Source organism: Rhinopithecus roxellana, chromosome 14, assembly GCF_007565055.1.
Source record: "Rhinopithecus roxellana isolate Shanxi Qingling chromosome 14, ASM756505v1, whole genome shotgun sequence".
In the NCBI taxonomy this organism is placed as follows: Eukaryota; Metazoa; Chordata; class Mammalia; order Primates; family Cercopithecidae; genus Rhinopithecus; species Rhinopithecus roxellana.
In genome coordinates this window covers 115,103,942-115,127,461 of record NC_044562.1, presented here as the reverse complement: position 1 = coordinate 115,127,461, position 23,520 = coordinate 115,103,942, and the positions used below count along the sequence as shown (strand labels likewise).

The window sequence follows — 23,520 nt, the reverse complement described above, 5'->3', positions numbered from 1 at the left end:
AAAAAACAACAGGGGAAGCAGCAGAGGCCTGTGCAGACGCGAACGACTGTGTCTGACAGCTTTGAAGAGAGCAGTGGATCTCCCAACACGGAGGTTGAGATCTGAGAACGGACAGACTGCCTGCTCAAGTGGGTCCCTGACCCCTGAGTAGCCTAACTGAGAGACATCCCCCACTAGGGGCAGTCTGACACCCCACACCTCACAAGTGGAGTACACCCCTGTGTTCAGCAATATTCTATCTTCTGCAACCTCTGCTGCTGATACCCAGGCAAACAGGGTCTGGAGTGGACCTCAAGCAATCTCCAACAGACCTATAGCTGAGGGTCCTGACTGTCACAAGGAAAACTATCAAACAGGAAGGACACCTATACCAAAACCCCATCAGTACGTCACCATCATCAAAGACCAGAGACAGATAAAACCACAAAGATGGGGAAAAAGCAGGGCAGAAAAGCTGGAAATTCAAAAAATAAGAGCGCATCTCCCCCTGCAAAGGAGCGCAGCCCATCGCCAGCAACGGATCAAAGCTGGTCAGAGAATGACTTTGACAAGATGAGAGAAGAAGGCTTCAGTCCATCAAACTTCTCAGAGCTAAAGGAGGAATTATGTACCCAGCGCAAAGAAACTAAAAATCTTGAAAAAAGAGTGGAAGAATTGACAGCTAGACTAATTAATGCAGAGAAGGTCATAAACGAAATGACAGAGATGAAAACCATGACACGAGAAATACGTGACAAATGCACAAGCTTCAGTAACCGACCTGATCAACTGGAAGAAAGAGTATCAGCGATTGAGGATCAAATGAATGAAATGAAGCGAGAAGAGAAACCAAAAGAAAAAAGAAGAAAAAGAAATGAACAAAGCCTGCAAGAAGTATGGGATTATGTAAAAAGACCAAATCTACGTCTGATTGGTGTGCCTGAAAGTGAGGGGGAAAATGGAACCAAGTTGGAAAACACTCTTCAGGATATCATCCAGGAGAACTTCCCCAACCTAGTAGGGCAGGCCAACATTCAAATTCAGGAAATACAGAGAACGCCACAAAGATACTCCTCCAGAAGAGCAACTCCAAGACACATAATTGCCAGATTCACCAAAGTTGAAATGAAGGAAAAGATCTTAAGGGCAGCCAGAGAGAAAGGTCGGGTTACCCACAAAGGGAAGCCCATCAGACTAACAGCAGATCTCTCGGCAGAAACTCTACAAGCCAGAAGAGAGTGGGGGCCAATAGTCAACGTTCTTCAAGAAAAGAATTTTCAACCCAGAATTTCATATCCAGCCAAACTAAGTTTCATAAGTGAAGGAGAAATAAAATCCTTTACAGATAAGCAAATGCTTAGAGATTTTGTCACCACCAGGCCTGCCTTACAAGAGACCCTGAAGGAAGCCCTAAACATGGAAAGGAACAACCGGTACCAGCCATTGCAAAAACATGCCAAAATGTAAAGACCATCGAGGCTAGGAAGAAACTGCATCAACCAACGAGCAAAATAACCAGTTAATATCATAATGGCAGGATCAAGTTCACACATAACAATATTAACCTTAAATGTTAATGGACTAAATGCTCCAATTAAAAGACACAGACTGGCAAACTGGATAAAGAGTCAAGACCCATCAGTCTGCTGTATTCAGGAGACCCATCTCACATGCAGAGACATACATAGGCTCAAAATAAAGGGATGGAGGAAGATCTACCAAGCAAATGGAGAACAAAAAAAAGCAGGGGTTGCAATCCTAGTCTCTGATAAAACAAACTTTAAACCATCAAAGATCAAAAGAGAAAAAGAAGGCCATTACATAATGGTAAAGGGATCAATTCAACAGGAAGAGCTAACTATCCTAAATATATATGCACTTAATACAGGAGCACCCAGATTCATAAAGCAAGTCCTTAGAGACTTACAAAGAGACTTAGACTCCCATACAATAATAATGGGAGACTTCAACACTCCACTGTCAACATTAGACAGATCAACGAGACAGAAAGTTAATAAGGATATCCAGGAATTGAACTCATCTCTGCACCAAGCGGACCTAATAGACATCTATAGAACTCTCCACCCCAAATCAACAGAATATACATTCTTCTCAGCACCACATCGCACTTATTCCAAAATTGACCACATCATTGGAAGTAAAGCACTCCTCAGCAAATGTAAAAGAACAGAAATTATAACAAACTGTCAGACCACAGTGCAATCAAACTAGAACTCAGGACTAAGAAACTCAATCAAAACCGCTCAACTACATGGAAACTGAACAACCTGCTCCTGAATGACTACTGGGTACATAACGAAATGAAAGCAGAAATAAAGATGTTCTTTGAAACCAATGAGAACAAAGATACAACATACCAGAATCTCTGGGACACATTTAAAGCAGTGTGTAGAGGGAAATTCATAGCACTAAATGCCCACAAGAGAAAGCAGGAAAGATTTAAAATTGACACTCTAACGTCACAATTAAAAGAACTAGAGGGGCAAGAGCAAACACATTCAAAAGTTAGCAGAAGGCAAGAAATAACTAAGATCAGAGCAGAACTGAAGGAGATAAAGACACAAAAAACCCTCCAAAAAACCAATGAATCCAGCAGTTGGTTTTTTGAAAAGATCAACAAAATTGACAGACCACTAGCAAGACTAATAAAAAAGAAAAGAGAGAGGAATCAAATAGACGCAATAAAAAATGATAAAGGGGATATCACCACTGACCCCACAGAAATACAAACTACCATCAGAGAATACTATAAACACCTCTACGCAAATCAACTAGAAAATCTAGAAGAAATGGATAATTTCCTGGACACTTACACTCTCCCAAGACTAAACCAGGAAGAAGTTGAATCCCTGAATAGACCAATAGCAGGCTCTGAAATTGAGGCAACAATTAATAGCCTACCCACAAAAAAAAGTCCAGGACCAGATGGATTCAAAGCTGAATTCTACCAGAGGTACAAGGAGGAGCTGGTACCATTCCTTCTGAAACTATTCCAATCAATAGAAAAAGAGGGAATCCTCCCTAACTCATTTTATGAGGCCAGCATCATCCTGATACCAAAGCCTGGCAGAGACACAACAAAAAAAGAAAATTTTAGACCAATATCCCTGATGAACATCGATGCAAAAATTCTCAATAAAATACTGGCAAACCGGATTCAGCAGCACATCAAAAAGCTTATCCACCATGATCAAGTGGGCTTCATCCCTGGGATGCAAGGCTGGTTCAACATTCGCAAATCAATAAACGTAATCCAGCATATAAACAGAACCAAAGACAAGAACCACATGATTGTCTCAATAGATGCAGAAAAGGCTTTTGACAAAATTCAGCAGCCCTTCATGCTAAAAACGCTCAATAAATTCGGTATTGATGGAACGTACCTCAAAATAATAAGAGCTATTTATGACAAACCCACAGCTAATATCATACTGAATGGGCAAAAACTGGAAAAATTCCCTTTGAAAACTGGCACAAGACAGGGATGCCCTCTCTCACCACTCCTATTCAACATAGTGTTGGAAGTTCTGGCTAGGGCAATCAGGCAAGAGAAAGAAATCAAGGTATCCAGTTAGGAAAAGAAGAAGTCAAATTGTCCCTGTTTGCAGATGACATGATTGTATATTTAGAAAACCCCATTGTCTCAGCCCAAAATCTCCTTAAGCTGATAAGCAACTTCAGCAAAGTCTCAGGATACAAAATTAATGTGCAAAAATCACAAGCATTCTTATACACCAGTAACAGACAAGCAGAGAGCCAAATCAGGAATGAACTTCCATTCACAATTGCTTCAAAGAGAATAAAATCCCTAGGAATCCAACTTACAAGGGATGTAAAGGACCTCTTCAAGGAGAACTACAAACCACTGCTCAGTGAAATCAAAGAGGACACAAACAAATGGAAGAACATACCATGCTCATGGATAGGAAGAATTCGTATCGTGAAAATGGCCATACTGCCCAAGGTTATTTATAGATTCAATGCCATCCCCATCAAGCTACCAATGAGTTTCTTCAGAGAATTGGAAAAAACTGCTTTAAAGTTCATATGGAACCAAAAAAGAGCCCACATTGCCAAGACAATCCTAAGTCAAAAGGACAAAGCTGGAGGCGTCACGCTACCTGACTTCAAACTATACTACAAGGCTACAGTAACCAAAACAGCATGATACTGGTACCAAAACAGAAATATAGACCAATGGAACAGAACAGAGTCCTCGGAAATAATACCACACATCTACAGCCATCTGATGTTTGACAAACCTGAGAGAAACAAGAAATGGGGAAAAGATTCCCTATTTAATAAATGGTGCTGGGAAAATTGGCTAGCCATAAGTAGAAAGCTGAAACTGGATCCTTTCCTTACTCCTTTTACGAAGATTAATTCAAGATGGATTAGAGACTTAAATGTTAGACCTAATACCATAGAAACCCTAGAAGAAAATCTAGGTAGTACCATTCAGGACATAGGCATGGGCAAGGACTTCATGTCTAAAACACCAAAAGCAACAGCAGCAAAAGCCAGAATTGACAAACGGGATCTAATTAAACTAAAGAGCTTCTGCACAGCAAAAGAAACTACCATCAGAGTGAACAGGCAACCTACAGAATGGGAGAAAATTTTTGCAACCTACTCATCTGACAAAGGGCTAATATCCAGAATCTACAAAGAACTCAAACAAATGTATACAAGAAAAAATCAAACAACCCCATCAAAAAGTGGGGAAAGGATATGAACAGACATTTCTCAAAAGAAGACATTCATACAGCCAACAGACACATGAAAAAATGCTCATCATCACTCGCCATCAGAGAAATGCAAATCAAAACCACAATGAGATACCATCTCACACCAGTTAGAATGGCAATCATTAAAAAATCAGGAAACAACAGGTGTTGGAGAGGATGTGGAGAAATAGGAACACTTTTACACTGTTGGTGGGATTGTAAACTAGTTCAACCATTATGGAAAACAGTATGGCGATTCCTCAAGGATCTAGAACTAGATGTACCATATGACCCAGCCATCCCACTACTGGGTATATACCCAAAGGATTATAAATTATTCTACTACAAAGACACATGCACACGTATGTTTACTGCGGCACTATTCACAATAGCAAAGACTTGGAATCAACCCAAATGTCCATCTGTGACAGACTGGATTAAGAAAATGTGGCACATATACACCATGGAATACTATGCAGCCATAAAAAAGGATGAGTTTGTGTCCTTTGTAGGGACATGGATGCAGCTGGAAACCATCATTCTTAGCAAACTATCACAAGAAGAGAAAACCAAACACCGCATGTTCTCACTCATAGGTGGGAACTGAACAATGAGGAAAGTTGGACTCGGGAAGGGGAACATCACACACTGGGGCCTATCATGGGGAGGGGGGAGGGGGGAGGGATTGCATTGGGGAGTTATACATGATATAAATGATGACTTGATGGGTGCTGACGAGTTGATGGGTGCAGCACACCAACATGGCACAAGTATACATATGTAACAAACCTGCACGTTATGCACATGTACCTTAGAACTTAAAGTATAATAAAAAAATAAAAAATAAAAAAAATAAAAATAAAAAAAAGAAAAGTGAGACATGGGGTGGGGGGTGGAGATTGGCTGCTCCTCTCATGCACTGGAGCTTTACTCACATTACTACCTGAATGCTGGCACAGGGGCTGCTTGGCCACCTTCTTCCCAGGATCTGGGGTTTCTTTCACTGTTCTGATGAATTATCATTTTCCTTGCTGAATTAAACCTCACAGAATTGATTGTTTTTAATTATTATTTTTTTATTTTTAGACAGAGTTTGGCTCTGTTGCCCAGGCTGGAGTGCAGTGGTGCAATCTCGGCCCACTGCAAGTTCCACCTCCTGGGTTCAAGCCATTCTCCTGCCTCAGCCTCCCAAGTAGCTGGCATTAAAGGTGCCCGCCCCCATGCCTGGCTAATTTTTGTATTTTTAGTAGAGACGGGCTTTCACTGTGTTTGCCAGGATGGTCTCAACCTCTTGACTTTGTGATCCGCCCGCCTCAGCCTCCCACAGAATTGATTTTTATCCACTATTTTGCTATTTTCCAGTGACTGAGGCAAGCTGAAAGCCTCTAATCCACCATCTCGGAAAACAAACTTTTTTAACTATTTCTAATTTTCATGGTGACTTCTTTGACCACTGGGCTACTAAAAATTATGCTACTTAATTTCAGAACATTTGAGAATAGTTTATTATTTTTGCTATTGATTTCTAGTTTAATTCTACTGCAGTAAGAGAATATATACACATTATGATTTCAGTCTTTTGAAATTTGTTGCTTTTGGTTCAGATATGGGTTTATTTTAGTAAACATTCCATATGTATTTAAAAGAAATGTGTGTCTGTACTTGTTGAGTGTTGTCTCATAAACACTAAATCTACATCCTAAAAAAAAAGACATTAAAAAAACCACATGTGAAACTGAATCATGTCACAAGGAAACAAGTATACCCAAATTGAGGAATTATTGACAAAATAACTGGCCTGTACTCTAAAAATGTCAGTGGCATGAAGAAGAAAAAGACTCAGCAGTAGACTGAAGAGACATGGTAAGTAAAGGCAATGCATTATTTGGGATTTTCCTTCACTGCAAAGGACATTATTTGGACAATTATTAAATTACGCATGAGGTCAACAGATTACTGTACTGTATCAACGACAACTAACTGATTTTGATAACAATGCTGCGGTCATATAAAAGAATGTCTGTGTTTTTAAAAACCATACACTGAAGTACTCAGAAGTAAAGAAGCATAACATTTACAACTTACTCTAAAAGGGTTCAGAATGAAAATAATAGTGAGGAGAAACAGAGGCTGACAGACAGAGGAGTGATATAGAGAAAGAGTTAAAAAAACAGAAAGCAAATATTGTTAAGTGTTAACATTTAATGAATCATGGAGAACAGTAGACAGAATTACAGAATTCATTATATTATTCTTGAAACTTCTCTATAAACTGGAAAGAAGGTCAAATTTTTAAAATTTAATTAAAATACTCTCAAAATAAAAAGTAAAACAAAATGTTTAAACACAACTTTCTCAGAACCTATCTCTTGGCATAAATCTATGCCAACTCTAAGACATAAAGATTCTTAAAGATTGAATTCTGTATTCCAAAAAATTAGAAAATTCATCGGTATTTCAATTTCTCTTAACACTATATACCAAATATTACTAGAACAAGGCCAACGTAATCAAAGAGCTGAAAAATATTTCCTGCTCCCAACCACCTAATAAAAAAGAGATGAATTTGCAGCTAGGGTCTCACTCCTTACCTACAACCTTATTCTTCCAGTGCTATCCACGTATCCATGTTCGCTTCAAAACAACCTGTCTGACATTATAATTCTAGATCCTTCAGAAATGGTTCCAACAGTCAGTGGACTAAAATTCCCAAACTCCCCATATGACATCTTGACCAACGTTCCTGCTTCAATATCATCAATGACTAAAAATTCACTAGAAATATCTCCCCAAAGAGTGGCCAAATACTGTCAGTTACTATACAAAAAATAAAATTCTTGACTGAGGCTGGAGATAAAAAATGATTTTATATCATGAAAACTGAGCTTATATATAGTGGGTCAACTAACACTGGTGAATGAATGAGCTGCAATATTCTCCAATTTTTTGAACTATTGCCTTAAATTGTTTATATTTCAGAATAGAATACAAAACCTACTCAGATCATTTTGCTTTCACTGAGGTGAAGATAAAACGAGATGTTTTTTTAAAAAAAGAAAAATTAATTTGTTAACGAATACAAAGTTACAGCTAGGTAGGTGGCATAAGTCTTAGTGTTCTACAGCACTGATGGATAACTGAATGTTCCCCACAAAGAAATGATAAATGCTTGAGATTGTGGACATGCTATTATCCTGATCTGGTCACTAACATTTATATGTACTACATCACAATGTAGCCCATAAATATGTACATTATATCTATTAAAAGTTGTAAAAGTTAAAAATTATAAAACAAAAAATTGAGAAAAATTTATTTTTTAAAAAATAAATGAATAAGTTATTATCTTAATCCTTATGGAGCATACATATTCCAATAAAAATAAAGAAAACATTTGAGGAACTCTTCTCTGAAACTGTCTTCAGAATAAGATTATAAATTGCATAAAAGAGTCCTACATTTTACAGTCAAAAACTTCTTTAAAACCAAAATAATATCTAAGTTATTGACCATACTTGGCTCTGAATGGGTTTTCTGAAATTAAAATCCATTCTGTCAAAAGACAAATATTACTACTGAAGATATTTTTAAAACACTGAAAATTCCACAAGAGATTTTTAAAGTTTTGTTTTTTAAATAAATCTTCAAGAATTAAAAAGACAAAGCCACAAATGCAAACAGGATTATCAATGATAAACCCTCTAGAAGTTATAAATCCAATTGTTTCAATCAGAAGAAATTTAAGTTACTATATATCAACCTCAAAAATTATGCAACCAATAAAAAATTACAGAGACAACGATATGGAAAAAAGTCTAAACACTGGGTGAAAAAAAGCTGAAAACAAAATTGTAAGTAAGACTTCTGGTTTCCAGGTAGGCATGAAGAAACTTAGAAGAAACTTAGAAGTTGCCACCCCATCTTAACAACATGTAAAAGGCTGAACAAACTGAATATAAACAACACTTAAATCTGTGAGGTCACAGGACAAAGCATCACACTCAAAACTGGAGACAGAGATGAATACACAGAATCACAACTTAAGGGAACAGAAACCCACTAGCAGAAACCTTCCTGAAAACCAATGGGGGAGAGGAAGGAGGGCTGGAAAACCTAAACTGTAATTGACCTAGTATGGCTAATTCTGAGAGATTAAAAACTCCAGGCATCCCAGTCACTGGGAAGCCCTTACACTTTTGTGAGTATCGCCTTTCAAGAACTCAACCATGTTCTCACAGTGAATACTTAGGGAAAAAATACCTTTGTGTTTCCAGAAAGGTAAGCATTTTGAAATGTGCCAGAGCATTCTGTTTTTAACAAACATAAAACAAAGATAACAAAGATAAAAATTACTATTTAATATAATAGAAATGGATCTGAAGGGCTCAATAGTAGACTGGACACAGCTGACAGAAGAATCTTGGAGCCTGGGAATATGATATGACAATAGGAACTTCCAAGACTGAAAAGCAAAGCAAAAAAAAAAAAAAAAAAAAAAAAAAAAAGAATAAAACAGAACAAAATACTACTAAATATGCATAATGCAAATTCTGAGAAAGGAACAGAAGCAATATATGAAGTACCAATGACTGAGAATTTCTCCAAATTAATGTCAGGCACCAAACCACAGATTCAGAAAGCTCAAACAACACCAAGGAGGAAAAAAGCCAAAACAAAAACAAACAAAACCACCCTATACCTAGGCATATGATATTCAAACATCAGAAAATCAAAGGTAAAGAAAAAACCTTGAAAGAGGCCAAAGGGGGAAAAACACCTTAGCTACAAAGGAGCAAAGATAAAGTATCACATCAGATACTCCTCAGAAATCATGGAAGAAAGAATAGCATGGAGTGAAATAATTCATGTGTTGAGTTAAAAAAAACAAAAACAAAAACCTACAAACCTAAAATTCTGTACTCTGTGAAATTATCAAGAGAAACAATTTTATCAGAGTATAATCTGCTTTTTTTCTTAAACTTTTATTTTAGGTTCAGGGCTACAATGTATAGGTTATTAGGTAAACTGCATCTCATGGGGTTTGATATACAGACTATTTTATCCCCCAGGTAATATGCATAGTACCCAATAGATAGTTTTTCGATCCTTTCCCTCCTTCCATCCTCCACCCTCAAGGAGGTCCCAGTGTCTCTTGTTCCCTTCTTTGTATCCATGTGTTCTCAATGTTTAGGTCCCACTTATAAGTGAGAACACGCAGCATTCGGTTTTCTGTTCCTGTCTTAGTTTACTTAGGATAATGGCCTCTAGCTCCATCCATGTTGCTGCAAAGGACATGATCTCATTCTTTTATGGCTATATGTGTATATGTATCATGTATATGTACCACATTTTCTTTTTCCAGTTCACTGTTGATAGACATTTAGGTTGACTCCATGTCTTTGCTGCTGTGAATAGTGCTGCAATGAACATACATGTGGATGTGTATTTATGGTAGAACGATTATAATTCTTTGGGTATATACCCAATAATGGGACTGCTGGGTTGAATGGTAATTCTGCTTTGAGTTCTTTGAGAAATCGTTACACTGCTGTCCACAATGGCTGAACTAATTTACATTCCCACCTGCAGTGCATGAGCATTCCCTTTTCTCTGCATCTCACCAGTATCTGTTATTTTTTGACTTTTTAATAATAGCCTTTCTGACTGTTGTGAGATGGTACCTCATTGTGGTTTTGATTTCCATTTCTCTAATGATTAGTGATGCATTTTTTCATATGCTTGTTAGCTGTGTGTATGTCTTCTGCTTGGGTTTTATCAAAGCCTATCAGACCTGGGGGAAGGAAAAAGACAAGTCCAGCTGCCTCTAGTCTTCCACGCAGGAGAAGAAAAATACCCAACTCCAGCCCCCTCTAGCCAGCCTGTCCCACCCTAAGGGGGAAAAACTGAGAAGCACTGGTGAAGTTCACAGTCCAGAGACATAGGCTCACCAAAAGACAGACCTCATCACGAAACTATAAAATCTCACCCCACAAAACATACCATAACACTGCATCATTAAAGTCCTGTATTTGTGCAGTTCCCTTTACCCAGTTACATCATGTCCACCTTTCAAGAAAAATTATAAGACATACTAAGTGGCTAAGCAAACATCAGAATCAGAGTCAGATATGACAAAAATGCTTTTCCAACCAGGAATTTCAGAAAACTATAATATACTTAAGGCTTTAATAGAAAAAACAGACAACATGCAAAAACAGATGAATAATATAAGAAGAGACATGAGAATTCTAAAACAAACAAAAAACAGAAAAAGAAACAAAGATAAAAATTACTATTTAATATAATAGAAATGGATCTGAAGGGCTCAATAGTAGACTGGACACAGCTGACAGAAGAATCTTGGAGCCTGGGAATATGATATGACAATAGGAACTTCCAAGACTGAAAAGCAAAGCAAAAAAAATAAATAAATAAATAAAAAATAAAACAGAACAAAATACTACTAAATATGCATAATGCAAATTCTGAGAAAGGAACAGAAGCAATATATGAAGTACCAATGACTGAGAATTTCTCCAAATTAATGTCAGGCACCAAACCACAGATTCAGAAAGCTCAAACAACACCAAGGAGGAAAAAAGCCAAAACAAAAACAAACAAAACCACCCTATACCTAGGCATATGATATTCAAACATCAGAAAATCAAAGGTAAAGAAAAAACCTTGAAAGAAGCCAAAGAGGGAAAAACACCTTAGCTACAAAGGAGCAAAGATAAAGTATCACATCAGATACTCCTCAGAAATCATGGAAGAAAGAATAGCATGCAGTGAAATAATTCATATGTTGAGTTAAAAAAAACAAAAACAAAAACTTACAAACCTAAAATTCTGTACTCTGTGAAATTACCCTTCAAAAATGAAGGAGAAATAAAAACTTTCTCAGACAAACAAAAATTGAGGACTTTGTTGCCAGTAGACCTGCCTTATAAGAAATCTTAAAAGTAGTTCTTTAGAGAGGAGAAAAATGATACTGTAGAAACTCAGATCTACATAAACATAGGAAGAGTACTGGGGAGAAAGGATAAAACAAAAACTTATATTTTTCTTACTGTTAATTATCTAACTGACAACAGTTTGTTCAAAACAATAATAGGAACAATATATTCAATTATGTATGCTTACATATATAAGCATTTTACTTACACATAGCATACAGACAGATATAGACATGCATTGCTTAATGAAGTTGAAACATTCTGGGGACAGGGCCAAGATAGGCGATCAGAAGCAGCTGCAGTCTGTGGCGCTCATGGAGAGGAATGAAAGGGGCAAGTGAATACTGCACCTTCAATTGAAATAATCCAGGTAGTCACATTGGGACTAATCAGGGAAACAGCTTGACCCACGGGGAAAGAGGAAAAGCAGGGTGGCGCAACGGCCCATCTGGGAGCAACAGGAGCCAAGGGAACCCCCATCCCCAGCCAAGGGAAGTGATGAGTGATTATGCGACCCAGGGAAACAACGCTTCTCCCACGGATCTTTGCAACCTGGAGATCAGGAGATCCCCTTGTGAGTCCACGCCACCAGGGCCTTGGGTCCAACACACTGAGCTGCATGGAGTCTCAGCAGAGCAACTGTTCAGGCATGCATAGAGACCCAGGTGCTTTACATACTCCAGTCCTGGGATCTCCAACCAACATGTCTGCAACTCAGACAAGGCAGGCGGTCCACATACACCCCAAGGGAGGGGGTAGAATCCAGAAAGTTGAGCAGCCTTGTTCTGTGGGCCCACTTCCATGACACCTCACAAGATAAGATCCACTGGCTTGGAATAAGATCCACTGGCAGCCGCCAGCAACAGGCTGTGAGGAGAGGCCAGCACCATCTCTGCTGTTTGGTCAACACAGCTGTTACAGCCTGCGGACCCTGGAGAGTCCAAATGATTTGGACTAGAAAGGGTCCCCCCAGTAGCACAACACAGCGGCTTTGTAAGATAGTGACCAGATTGCTTCTTTAAGTGGAGCTCAGATCCATTCCTCCTCACTGGGTGGGACCTCCCAGCCAGGCCCTCCAGCCATGACCTGACAGAGCTCTTACCTTTCTTACCTCTCCCTGGGACAAAGTGTCCAGGAGAGGGGAGGGCTGCTACCTGGGCAGAGGAAATTCCCTAACATGACACAGCCGTTTTTTTACTGATTCTGTAAGTAGGACCCCCAATCCACTCCTCCTTGTGGGGCGGGTCCTCCCAGCCAGAGCCTCTAGCCACCACCCATGTTCTATGGGCTGAAAGAGCTCCAATTTCTCCCTGGGATGGAGTATCTGAGGAGTGGGGCAGGCTGCCACTTTGGCCATTCAAGCTCCTCAGTCAGTTCAGCCAGTGGGGTTTGCAGAGCCCAGATCAAATGGTGGCTAAAGGGATCACCAACACAGTAGAGCTGCTATAACAAAAAGCAGCCCAACTGTTGCTTTAAGTGGGTCCCTGATCCCATTCCTCCTAACTGAGTGAAACCTCCCAACTGGGGTCTCCAGCCACCTCCAAAGGCACGTTCAGGTGGCAATACGTCAGTATCCTCCTGGGATGGTGCTTCCAGAGGAAGGGGCAGGCTGCCATCTTTGCTGTTTTGTAGGCTTCACCGGTGATACCTCCAGGTACAGGAAGAACCAGAGCAAATGGGGTTTGGAGTGGACCTCCAGCAAACTGCAGCAGCCCTACATAAGCGTGACCAGATTATCAAAAGAAAAACAAACAGAAAATAACAACAAAGAAAAACCACAAAATACCCACCCAAAGGTCAGCAACCTCAAAGATCAAACGTAGATAAGCCCACAAAGATGAGAAAGAATCAATGCAAAAACACTGAAAACTCAAAAAGTCAGAGTGTCCTTTTCCTCCAAATGACCACAACATCTCTCAAGCAAGGGCTCAGAACTGGGCTGACACTGAGAAGGCTGAAATGACAGAAGTAGGCTTCAGAAGGTAATAATGAAGTTCACTGAGCTAAAAGAACATGTTTTAACCCAATGCAAAGTAGCTAAGAATCATGGTAAAACTATGCAGGAGGTGATAACCAGAATAGCCAGTTTAGAGAGAAGACAAATGACCTGACAGAGTTAAAAAAACACAACATGAGAACTTCATAATGCAATCACAAGAATTAATAGCAGAACAGATCAAGAAGAGGAAAGAATCTCAGAGCTGGAAGACTGGCTTTCTGAATTAAGACAAGCAGACAAGACGAGAAAAAAGAAGGAAATAGAATGAACAAAACCTCTGAGAAATATGGGATTATGTAAACAGACTGAATCTACGACTGATTGGGGTACCTAAAAGTGATGGGGAGAGTGGGAACCAAAATGAAAAACATACTTCAGGACACCATTCAGGAGAACTTCCCCAACTTACCAAGACAGGCCAACATTCAAATTCAGGAAATGCAGAGAACCCCAGTAAGATACTCCATGAGAAGATCATCCTCAAAACACATAATCATCAGATTCTCCAAGGTTAAAATGAAAGAAAAAATATTAAGAGCAGCCAGAGAGAAGGGCTAGGTCACCTACAAGGGGAAGCCCATCAGACTAACAGACCCCTCAATGGAAATCCTACAAACCAGAAGAGACTGGGGGTCAATATTCAACATTCTTAAAGAAAAGAATTTCCATCCCAGAATGTCATATTGGGCCAAACCAAGCTTCATAAGCAAAGGAGAAATAAGATCCTTTTCAGACAAGCAAATGCTGAGGGAATTCATCACCATCAGGCTTGCCTTGCAAGAGCTCCTGAAGGAAGCACTAAATATGGAAAGGAAAAACAGTTACCAGTTGCTACAAAAACACACTAAAGTACACAGACCAGCCCCAATGAAGCGAGCATATAAACAAGTCTGCAAAATAACCAGCTAGCATGATGAGAGAATCAAATCCACACATAACAATTCTATCTTTAAATATAAATGGACTAACTGCCCCAATTAAAAGACACAGAATGGCAAGCTGGATAAAGCATCAAGACCCATCTCACATGCAAAGACATACATAGGCTCAAAATAAAGAGATTGGAGACAATTTACTAAGCAAATGGGAAACAGAACAAAGCAGGGGTTGCAATCCTAGTTTTCGATAAAACAGACTTTAAACCAACAAAGATCAAGAAAGACAAAGAAGGGCATGACGTAATGGTAAAGGGTTCAATTCCACAAGAACAGCTAACTAATCTAAATATATATGTGCCCAATACTGGAGCACCCAGATTCATAAAGCAAGTTCTTAGAGATCTTCAACGAGACTTAGACTCCCATGCAATAATAGTGGGAGACTTTAACAACCTACTGAAAATATTAGATCACAGAGAAAGACAATTAAAAGATATTCAGGACCTGAACTCAGCTCTGGATAAAGTAGACCTGACAAATACCTATAGAACTCTCCACCCAAAAACAACAGAATATACATTATTCTCATCACTGCACGGCACTTAATTGAGTAAAATTGATCATGTAATCGGAATTAAAACACTCCTCAGCAAACGCAAAAGAACTGAAAAAATAACAAACAGTCTCTCAGACCACAGCACAACCAAATTAGAACTCAAGATTAAGAAATTCACTCAAAACTGCACAACTACATGGAAACTGAACAACCTGCTCCTGAATCACTCTTGGGTAAATAATGATTTTAAGGCAGAAATCAAGAATTTCTTTGAAACTAATGAGAACAAAGATACAATGTACCAGAATCTCTGGGATGTAGCTAAAGCAGTGTTAAGCGGGGAATTGATAGCACTAAATGCCCACATCTAGAAGCTAGAAAGATCTCAAGTTAACAACCTAACAATACAACTAAAAAAACTAGAGGACCAAGGACAAACAGACCCCAAAGCTAGTAGTAGACAAGAAATAGTCAGTATCAGAGCTGAACTGAAGTAGAGACAAGAAAAACTCTTCCAAAAAAAAAAAAAAAACCAATGAATCCAGGAGTTGGATTTTTTTGAAATTAATAAGATAGACCACTAGCTAGGCTAATAAAGAAGAGAGAACAGAAGCATTCCGCCGCCGGCTTCGCTATGGCGGTTATTACCCCAGATTCCTGGCAGCCACCCAACGTTTACTTGGAGACCAGCATGGGAATCATTGTGCTGGAGCTGTACTGGAAGCATGCTCCAAAAACCTGTAAGAACTTTGCTGAGTTGGCTCGTCGAGGTTACTAAAATGGCACAAAATTCCTCAGAATTATCAAAGACTTCATGATCCAAGGAGATGACCCAACAGGGACAGGTCAAGGTGGTGCATCTATCTATGGCAAACAGTTTGAAGATGAACTTCATCCAGACTTGAAATTCATGGGGGCTGGAATTCTCGCAATGGCCAATGCGGGGCCAGACACCAATGGCAGCCAGTTCTTTGTGACCCTTGCCCCCACCCAGTGGCTCAACGGCAAACACACCATTTTTGGCCGAGTGTGCCAGAGCATAGGAATGGTGAATCGCGTGGGAATGGTAGAAACAAACTCCCAGGACCGCCCTGTGAATGATGTGAAGATCACTAAGGCATACCCTTTCTGGGTAGACTTGCTACCCTCTTGAGCAGCTCTTCTGAGACAGACCCAGTGGATCAGCTTCCAGATGACATAGAATGACATGTAATGCTAAATTTCATTTTGGCTTTGCAAATCATGAAGCTTAGGAGGCCTGGGGTCTTGGGTGAGTTACAGATGGAAGTACATTTTAATGGGATGCTTCTTTTCTCTTCCCCCAGTGCCTAGGTTGCCAGAGCATTTGCACAAATGCCCCTGTTTATCGATAGGTGACTACTTACTACACGTGACTCATAATGCTGCTTCTTGTGCATGTCTGCTCTGATATACTTCGAACAATGTAGCAGACACTGTCATTTCTCAGTGGTTTTGCCTAACCAAACTTCTTCCTAAGGAGATTTGTATTCTGGCCTATACTGCAGTCCTTGATTGTTGACAGCCACAGAATTCCAAACCAAGTAGTGTCTATCAGCCCTTTTAACTCTGTGCACACCCTATTTCAGTCTTACAGTTGTTATTCTAGGAAATGTATGCATCTCTCTATATATTTTCCCTCTCAAAACCAGAACATCAACACTGCTGTTTCTGACACTTCAGACATCCCACGCAAAGCCACATTGAATTTTTGCCAAATAAAAAATGCATCCAACAATCAAGTTTCTAAGAAGGTGTCAAGTGGGGAATAATAATGTATAATAATCAAGAAATTAATTTATTAAAAGGAAGCAGAAGCATTGACCATCTTTTTCCCAGAGAAGAGGAGAAATCTATAGTGAGTAAAGGACAGATCATGAATCCTCCTTAAGAAGTAGTCCTCTCAGAAAGGAGAAGCGCCACTCAAGTTCTTTTAACCCAAGACTTTAGAGAAATTAGGTCCGAGATTTTTATATGTTCAGTTGTTTATGTATAAAAATAACTTTCTGGATTTTGTGGGGAGGAGTAGGAGAGGAAGGAAGTTAATACCTATGTAATACATAGAAACTTTCAAAATAAAATGTCATTGATGGTTGAAAAAAAAAAAAAAGAGAGAACAGTCAAACAAATATAATCAAAAATGATAAGCGGGGTATCACCACTGACCCCACAGAAATATAAACAACCATCAGAGAACACTATAAACACCTTTATGCACATAAACTAGAAAATCTAGAAGAAATGGATAAATTCCTGGACACATACACCCTCCAAAGACTGAACCAGGAAGAAACTGTATCTCTAAATAGACCAATAATGAGTTCTAAAGTTGAAGCAGTAATAAATAGTCTATCAACCAAAAAAAAGCCCAGGACCAGACAGATTCACAGCTAAATTATACCAGAGGTAAAAAGAAGAGCTGGTACCATTCCTACTGAAACTGTTTCAAAAAATTGAAAAGGAGGGACTCCTCCCTAGTTCATTCTATAAGGCCTGCATCATCCTGATACCAAAACCTGGCAGAGATAAAACAAAAAAGAAAACTTCAGGCTAACATCTTTGGTGAACCTTGATGCAAAACTCCTCAACAAAATACTGGCAGACTGAATCCAGCAGCACATCAAAAACCTTATCCACCACAATCAAGCAGACTTCATCCCCGGGATGCAAGGCTGGTTCAACATACGCAAATTAATAAATGTGATTCATCACCTAAACAGAACTCAAGACAAAAAAATACATGATTATCTCAATAGATAGAGAAAAGGTCTTCAATAAAATTTAACATCCCTTCATGTATAAAACTTCTCAATAAACTAGGTATTCAAGGAACATACCTCAAAATAGTAAGAGTCATATATGACAAACCCACAGCCAATAACATACTGATTGGGCAAAAGCTGGAAGCATTCCCCTTGAAAACCAGCACAAGACAAATATGGCATGCCCTCTCTCACCACTCCTATTCAACATAGAATTGGAAGTTCTGGCCAGGGCAATCAGGCAAGGGAAAGAAATAAAGTGTATTCAAATAGAAAGAGAGGAAGTAAAATTATCTTTGTTTGCAGATAAAATGATTCTATTTCTAGAAAACTCCATTGTCTCAGCCCAAAAGCTTCTTAGGCCTATAAGCAACTTCAGCAAGTCTCATGATATAAAATGAATGTGCAAAAATTGTTGACCTTCCTATACACCAATAATAAGCAATCAGAGAGCCAAATCACAAATGAACTCACATTCACAATCGCCACAAAAAAAAAATACCTGGAAATACAGCTAATAAGGGAAGTGAGGGACCTCTCCAAGGAGAACTATAAACCACCGCTCAAAGAAATCAGAAAGGACACAAATAAATGGAAAAACATTCCATGTTCATGGGTGGGAAGAATCAATATTGTGAAAATGGTCACACTGCCCAAAACAATTTATAGATTCAATGCTATTCCCATTAAACTACCACTGGTATTCTTCACAGAATTAGAAGAAACTATTTTAAAATTCATATGGAACCAAAAAAGAGCCTGAGTAGCCAAGACAATCCTAAGCAAAAAGAACAAACCTGGAGGCATCATACTATCTGACTTCAAACTATGCTACAAGGTTATAGTAACCAAAACAGTATGATATTGGTACAAGAACAGACACACAGACGAGAACCCAGAAATAAGATCACATACATACAACCATCTGACCTCCAACAAACCTGACAAAAACAAACAATGGGGAAAGAATTCCCTATTTAATAAATGGTGCTGGGAGAACTGGCTAGCCATACGCAGAAAACTGAAACTGGACCCCTTCCTTATACCAAAAACAAAAATCAATTCAAGATGATTAAAGATTTAAATGAAAAACCCAAAACTATAAAAACTCTAGAAGAAAATCTATGCAATACCATTCAGGATATAGGCATGAGCGAAGATTTCATGACAAAGATACCAAAAGCAACTGCCACAAAAGCAAAACTTGACAAATGGAATCTCATTAAACTAAAGAGCTTCTGCACAGCAAAAGAAACTATCACCAGAGTAAACAGACAACCTACAGGATGTGAGAAACTTTTTGCAATTTACCCATCTGACAAAGATATAATATCCAGCATCTACAAGGAACTTAAACAAATTTACCAGAAAAAAACAACCCCATTAAAAGTGATCAAAGGACACGAACAGACACTTCTTCAAAGAAGACATTCATGTGGCCAACAAACATGAAAAGAAGCTCAACATCACTGATCATTAAAGAAATGCAAATCAAAACCACAATGAGATACTATCTCACACCAGTCAGAATGGCAATTATTAAAAAGTCAAAAAACAACAGATGCTGGCGAGGTTGTGGAGAAAAAGGAACGCTTTTACACTGTTGGTACGAGTGTAAATTAGTTCAACCATTGTGGAAAACAGTGTGGCAATTCCTCAAAGACCTATAGACAGAAATACCATTTGATTCAGCAATCCCATTACTTGGTATATACTCAAAGGAATATAAATCATTCTATTATAAAGATACATGAATCCATGTTCACTGCAGCACTATTCACAATACCAAAGACATGGGATCAACCTAAATGCCCATCGATGACAGACTAACGCAAATGTGGTACATGTACCCCACAGAATATTATGCGGCCAAAAAAAGGAATGAGATCATGTCCTCTGCAGGGACATGAATGGAGCTGGAAGCCATTATCCTTAGCAAACTAACACAGGAACAGAAAATCAAATACTGCATGTTCTCACTTAGAAGTGGGAGCTGAATGATAAGAACACATGAGGGTGGGGGGAATGACACACATTGGGGCCTGTCAGAGGGTGGGGGGTGGGAGGAGGAAGAGCATCTGGAAGAACAGCTAATGGATGCTGGGCTTAATACCCAGGTGATGGGATGATCTGTGCAGCTAATCACCATGGCACATGTTTAACTATGTAAGAAACCTGCACATCCTGCACATGTACCCCTGAACTTAAAATCAATAAATAAAAAAGAAACATTCTGACAAACGGATCTGTCAGATGATTTCATTCATTGTGGGAACATCACAGAGTGTACTTACACAAACCTAATGGTACAACCTACTACACACCTACGCTATATGCTGTAGCCTATTGTTCCCAGGCTACAAATATGTAGAGCATGCTAGTGTAGGCAACTGTGAACTAATGGGAAGTATCTTTCTATCTAAACATTAAACATGGACAAGGTACAGTAGAACTACAGTATAAAAGATAAAAAATGGTATATACTGTATAGGGCACACCATATAGCTTATAGGATGACAAGTTGTCTGGGTAAGTTGAGGGGTGACTGAATGTAAAGGCTTAGGACATTACACTGTTGTAGACTACACTCAGGCTACACTAAACTTAAAAAAAATTTTTTCTTTAATAATAAATTAAACAGCTTACTGTAACTTTTTCCCTTTATAAACTTTTACCTTTTTTAACTTTTTGTCTCTTTAATAACACAACTTAAAACAGAAGTATACAGCTGTACAAAATATTTTCTCTAAATTCTTATTCTATAAACTTTTTCTTATTTGTAAATTTTTTGTGTCAAAAACTAAGACATAAACATATCCATTAGCCTAGGCCTACACTGGGTCAGGATCATCATTATCACTGTCTTCCATGTCTACATCTTGTCCCACTGGAAGCTCTTCAGGGGCAATAACTTGCATGAAGCTATTATCTCCTATAATAATGTCTTCTGAAATACCTCCTGAAGGACCTAAGGCTGTTTTACATCTTTTAATAAGTAGAAGTACTTTCTAAAATAATGATTACAAAGCATAGAATAGTAAATACATAAGCTAGTAACATATTTATTATCATCATCAAGTATTAGTACTGTGAATAATCGTTATTTATTCATTTATTGAGACAGGGTCTCCCTATGTTGCCCAGGCTGGTCTCAAACTCCTTGGCTTAAGGGACCTTCCTGCCTCACGCCTCCCAAAGAGCTAGCATTACGGGTATGTGCCACCATGGCACCTGGCCAGCATGCTATACTCTTCCTTTCCCTTTTTTAGACAGGATCTCACAATGTTGCCCAGAGTGGAGTACAGTGACGTGATCATGCTTCACTGTAACCACAAACTCCTAGTCTCAAGTAATCCTCCTGCTTCAGCCTACCGGGCAGCTAGGACTATAGGAATATATCACCACACCTGGCTATTGTTTTCATTTTTTGTAGAGATGGAGTCTCTGCCCAGGCTGGTCTCCAACTCCTGGCCCCAAGCAATCTTCCAGCCTCAACCTCCCAAAGTGTTGGGATTACAGGTGTGAGCCACCACACCTGGCCTATATGTGCTATACTTTTATATGACTGGCAATGCAGATTTGTTTACACCAGCATCACCACAAACGTCTAAGTAATGCACTGTTCTACAACATTCCAATGGCTATGACATCACTAAGCAATAAGAATTTTTCAGTTCCATTATAATTGTATATGTGGTTCATCGCTGATCAAAACATTGTTATGTGGCACATTGTGTGTGTGTCTGTGTGTCAAATGAATGACAGTAATGATACAAGGGACAGAAAGGAGGAATTTGAAATTTTTTATTATGAAGTACTTGTACAACCTGTGAAGCATTATAGTGCTACTTGCAAGTGGCCTTGGATTAACTGTAAATGTACAGTGTAAATTCTAGGGCACACACATACACACACACACACAAAGAAACAGTATGATAGATATGCTAAGAAAGGAGAGAAAATAGAAGCATAAAACTCTTAATTAAAAGCACAAAAAGTATGGAAGACAAAACCAGAAACAAAGACCAAGGGCAACACATAGAAAACATTAACAGATATGGTAGATATTAATTAGCCCAAGGAAATCAATAATCACTTTAAATATCAATGGTCTAAATACACCAACTGAAAGAGATGATCAGAGTGGAACAAAAACAAGACCCAAATTGTTATCTATAAGAAACCCACTTTAAATACAGACACATATAGATTAAAGTAAATGAACAGAGAAAGATACACCATGCTTACACCAATCAAAACAAAGCCAGAGTAGCTATAATCACTTCAGACAGAGCAGACCTCACAGCAAGGAAAGTTATTAGGGATAAAGAGGCACATTACATAATGATAAGAGTTAATACTGCAAGAAGATATAACAATCCTTAATGTGTATGTGCCTAACAACAGAGCAACAAACTATGTGAGGCAAAAATTGATAGAACTGCTAGGAAAAACAGATTAATCCGCTTTTGTAGTTGGAAATTTTAATAGCCTTCTATCAGAAATGGATGGATACAGCAAGCAAAAAATCAGTAAGGACATACTCAAACTCAACAGTATCAGTCAACTGATCTAATTGGCATTTATAAAATACTGCACACAAAAAGAGCAGAACACACATTTTCTAAAACTCACATGGAAACATTCACCAGAATACATTCTGAACCACAAAAAAAATAAAATAAATTTTATGAGAGTAGAAATGATATAAAATGTGTCCTAAGATCACAATGGAACTAAAATAGAAATGACTAAACAAAAATATAGCTGGAAAATCCCAAAACACTTAGAATCCCAAGTATTTTAAATATGTTATTTAAAATAATACATGGATCGAAGAAAAAAATCTCAAAAGAAATTTTAAAATATTCTGAACTGATTGAAAACAAAAATGTAACACCAAAATTTGTGGGACAGAGAAAAGTAGTGCTTAGAGAAAAATTTATAGGACTCACTGCATATATTAGGAAAGAAGATCTAAAATCAATCATCTAAGTTTCCATTTTAGAAAACTAGAAGAGCAAATGAAATCCAAAGTAAGCAAAATAAGAAAAAAAGAGGAGAAATTAATCAAACTGAAAGCAGGAAATCAATAGAAAAAAAAAAAAACAATAAAACCAAAAGCTGATTATTTAAAAAGATCAATAAAATCAATAAGCCTCTACCCAGTCTAAGACACCTGGATGTCAGTGGGGGAGTGTGTGTGTATGTGTGTGTGTGTCCAGACTAAGACACCTGGATGTCAGTGGAGGAGTGTGTGTGTGTGTGTGTGTGTGTGTGTGTGTGTGTGTGTGTCCAGTCTAAGACACCTAGATGTCAGTGGAGGAGTGTGTGTGTGTGTATGTGTGTGTGTGTCCAGTCTAAGACACCTAGATGTCAGGGAGGAGTGTGTGTGTGTGTGTGTGTGTGTGTGTGTGCACGCGCACGCGTGCGCATGCACGGATACAGGAGGTATATGGGAACTCTCTTTTTATTTTCTGAGATAGTAACTCTGTTGCCCAGGCTACATTGCAGTGGTACGACCATAACTCATCGCAGCCTCAAACTCCTGGGCTCAAGTGATCTTCCTGCCGCAGCCTCACAAGTAGCTGGGACCACAAGTATGCACCACCACCGCCAGCTAA

At 38.6% G+C, this 23,520-nt stretch overlaps 1 protein-coding gene and 1 pseudogene across 2 annotated transcripts in view; one reads left to right on the top strand and one right to left on the bottom strand.

Annotated features, from left to right (window-relative positions):
• The window catches only part of EPC2 (enhancer of polycomb homolog 2), a 153,956-nt gene that overhangs the window by 64,615 nt on the left and 65,821 nt on the right, over window positions 1-23,520 (bottom strand). The gene's annotated exons all lie outside the window — the stretch shown is intronic.
• On the top strand, window positions 15,751-16,269 carry LOC115893249 (annotated as a pseudogene).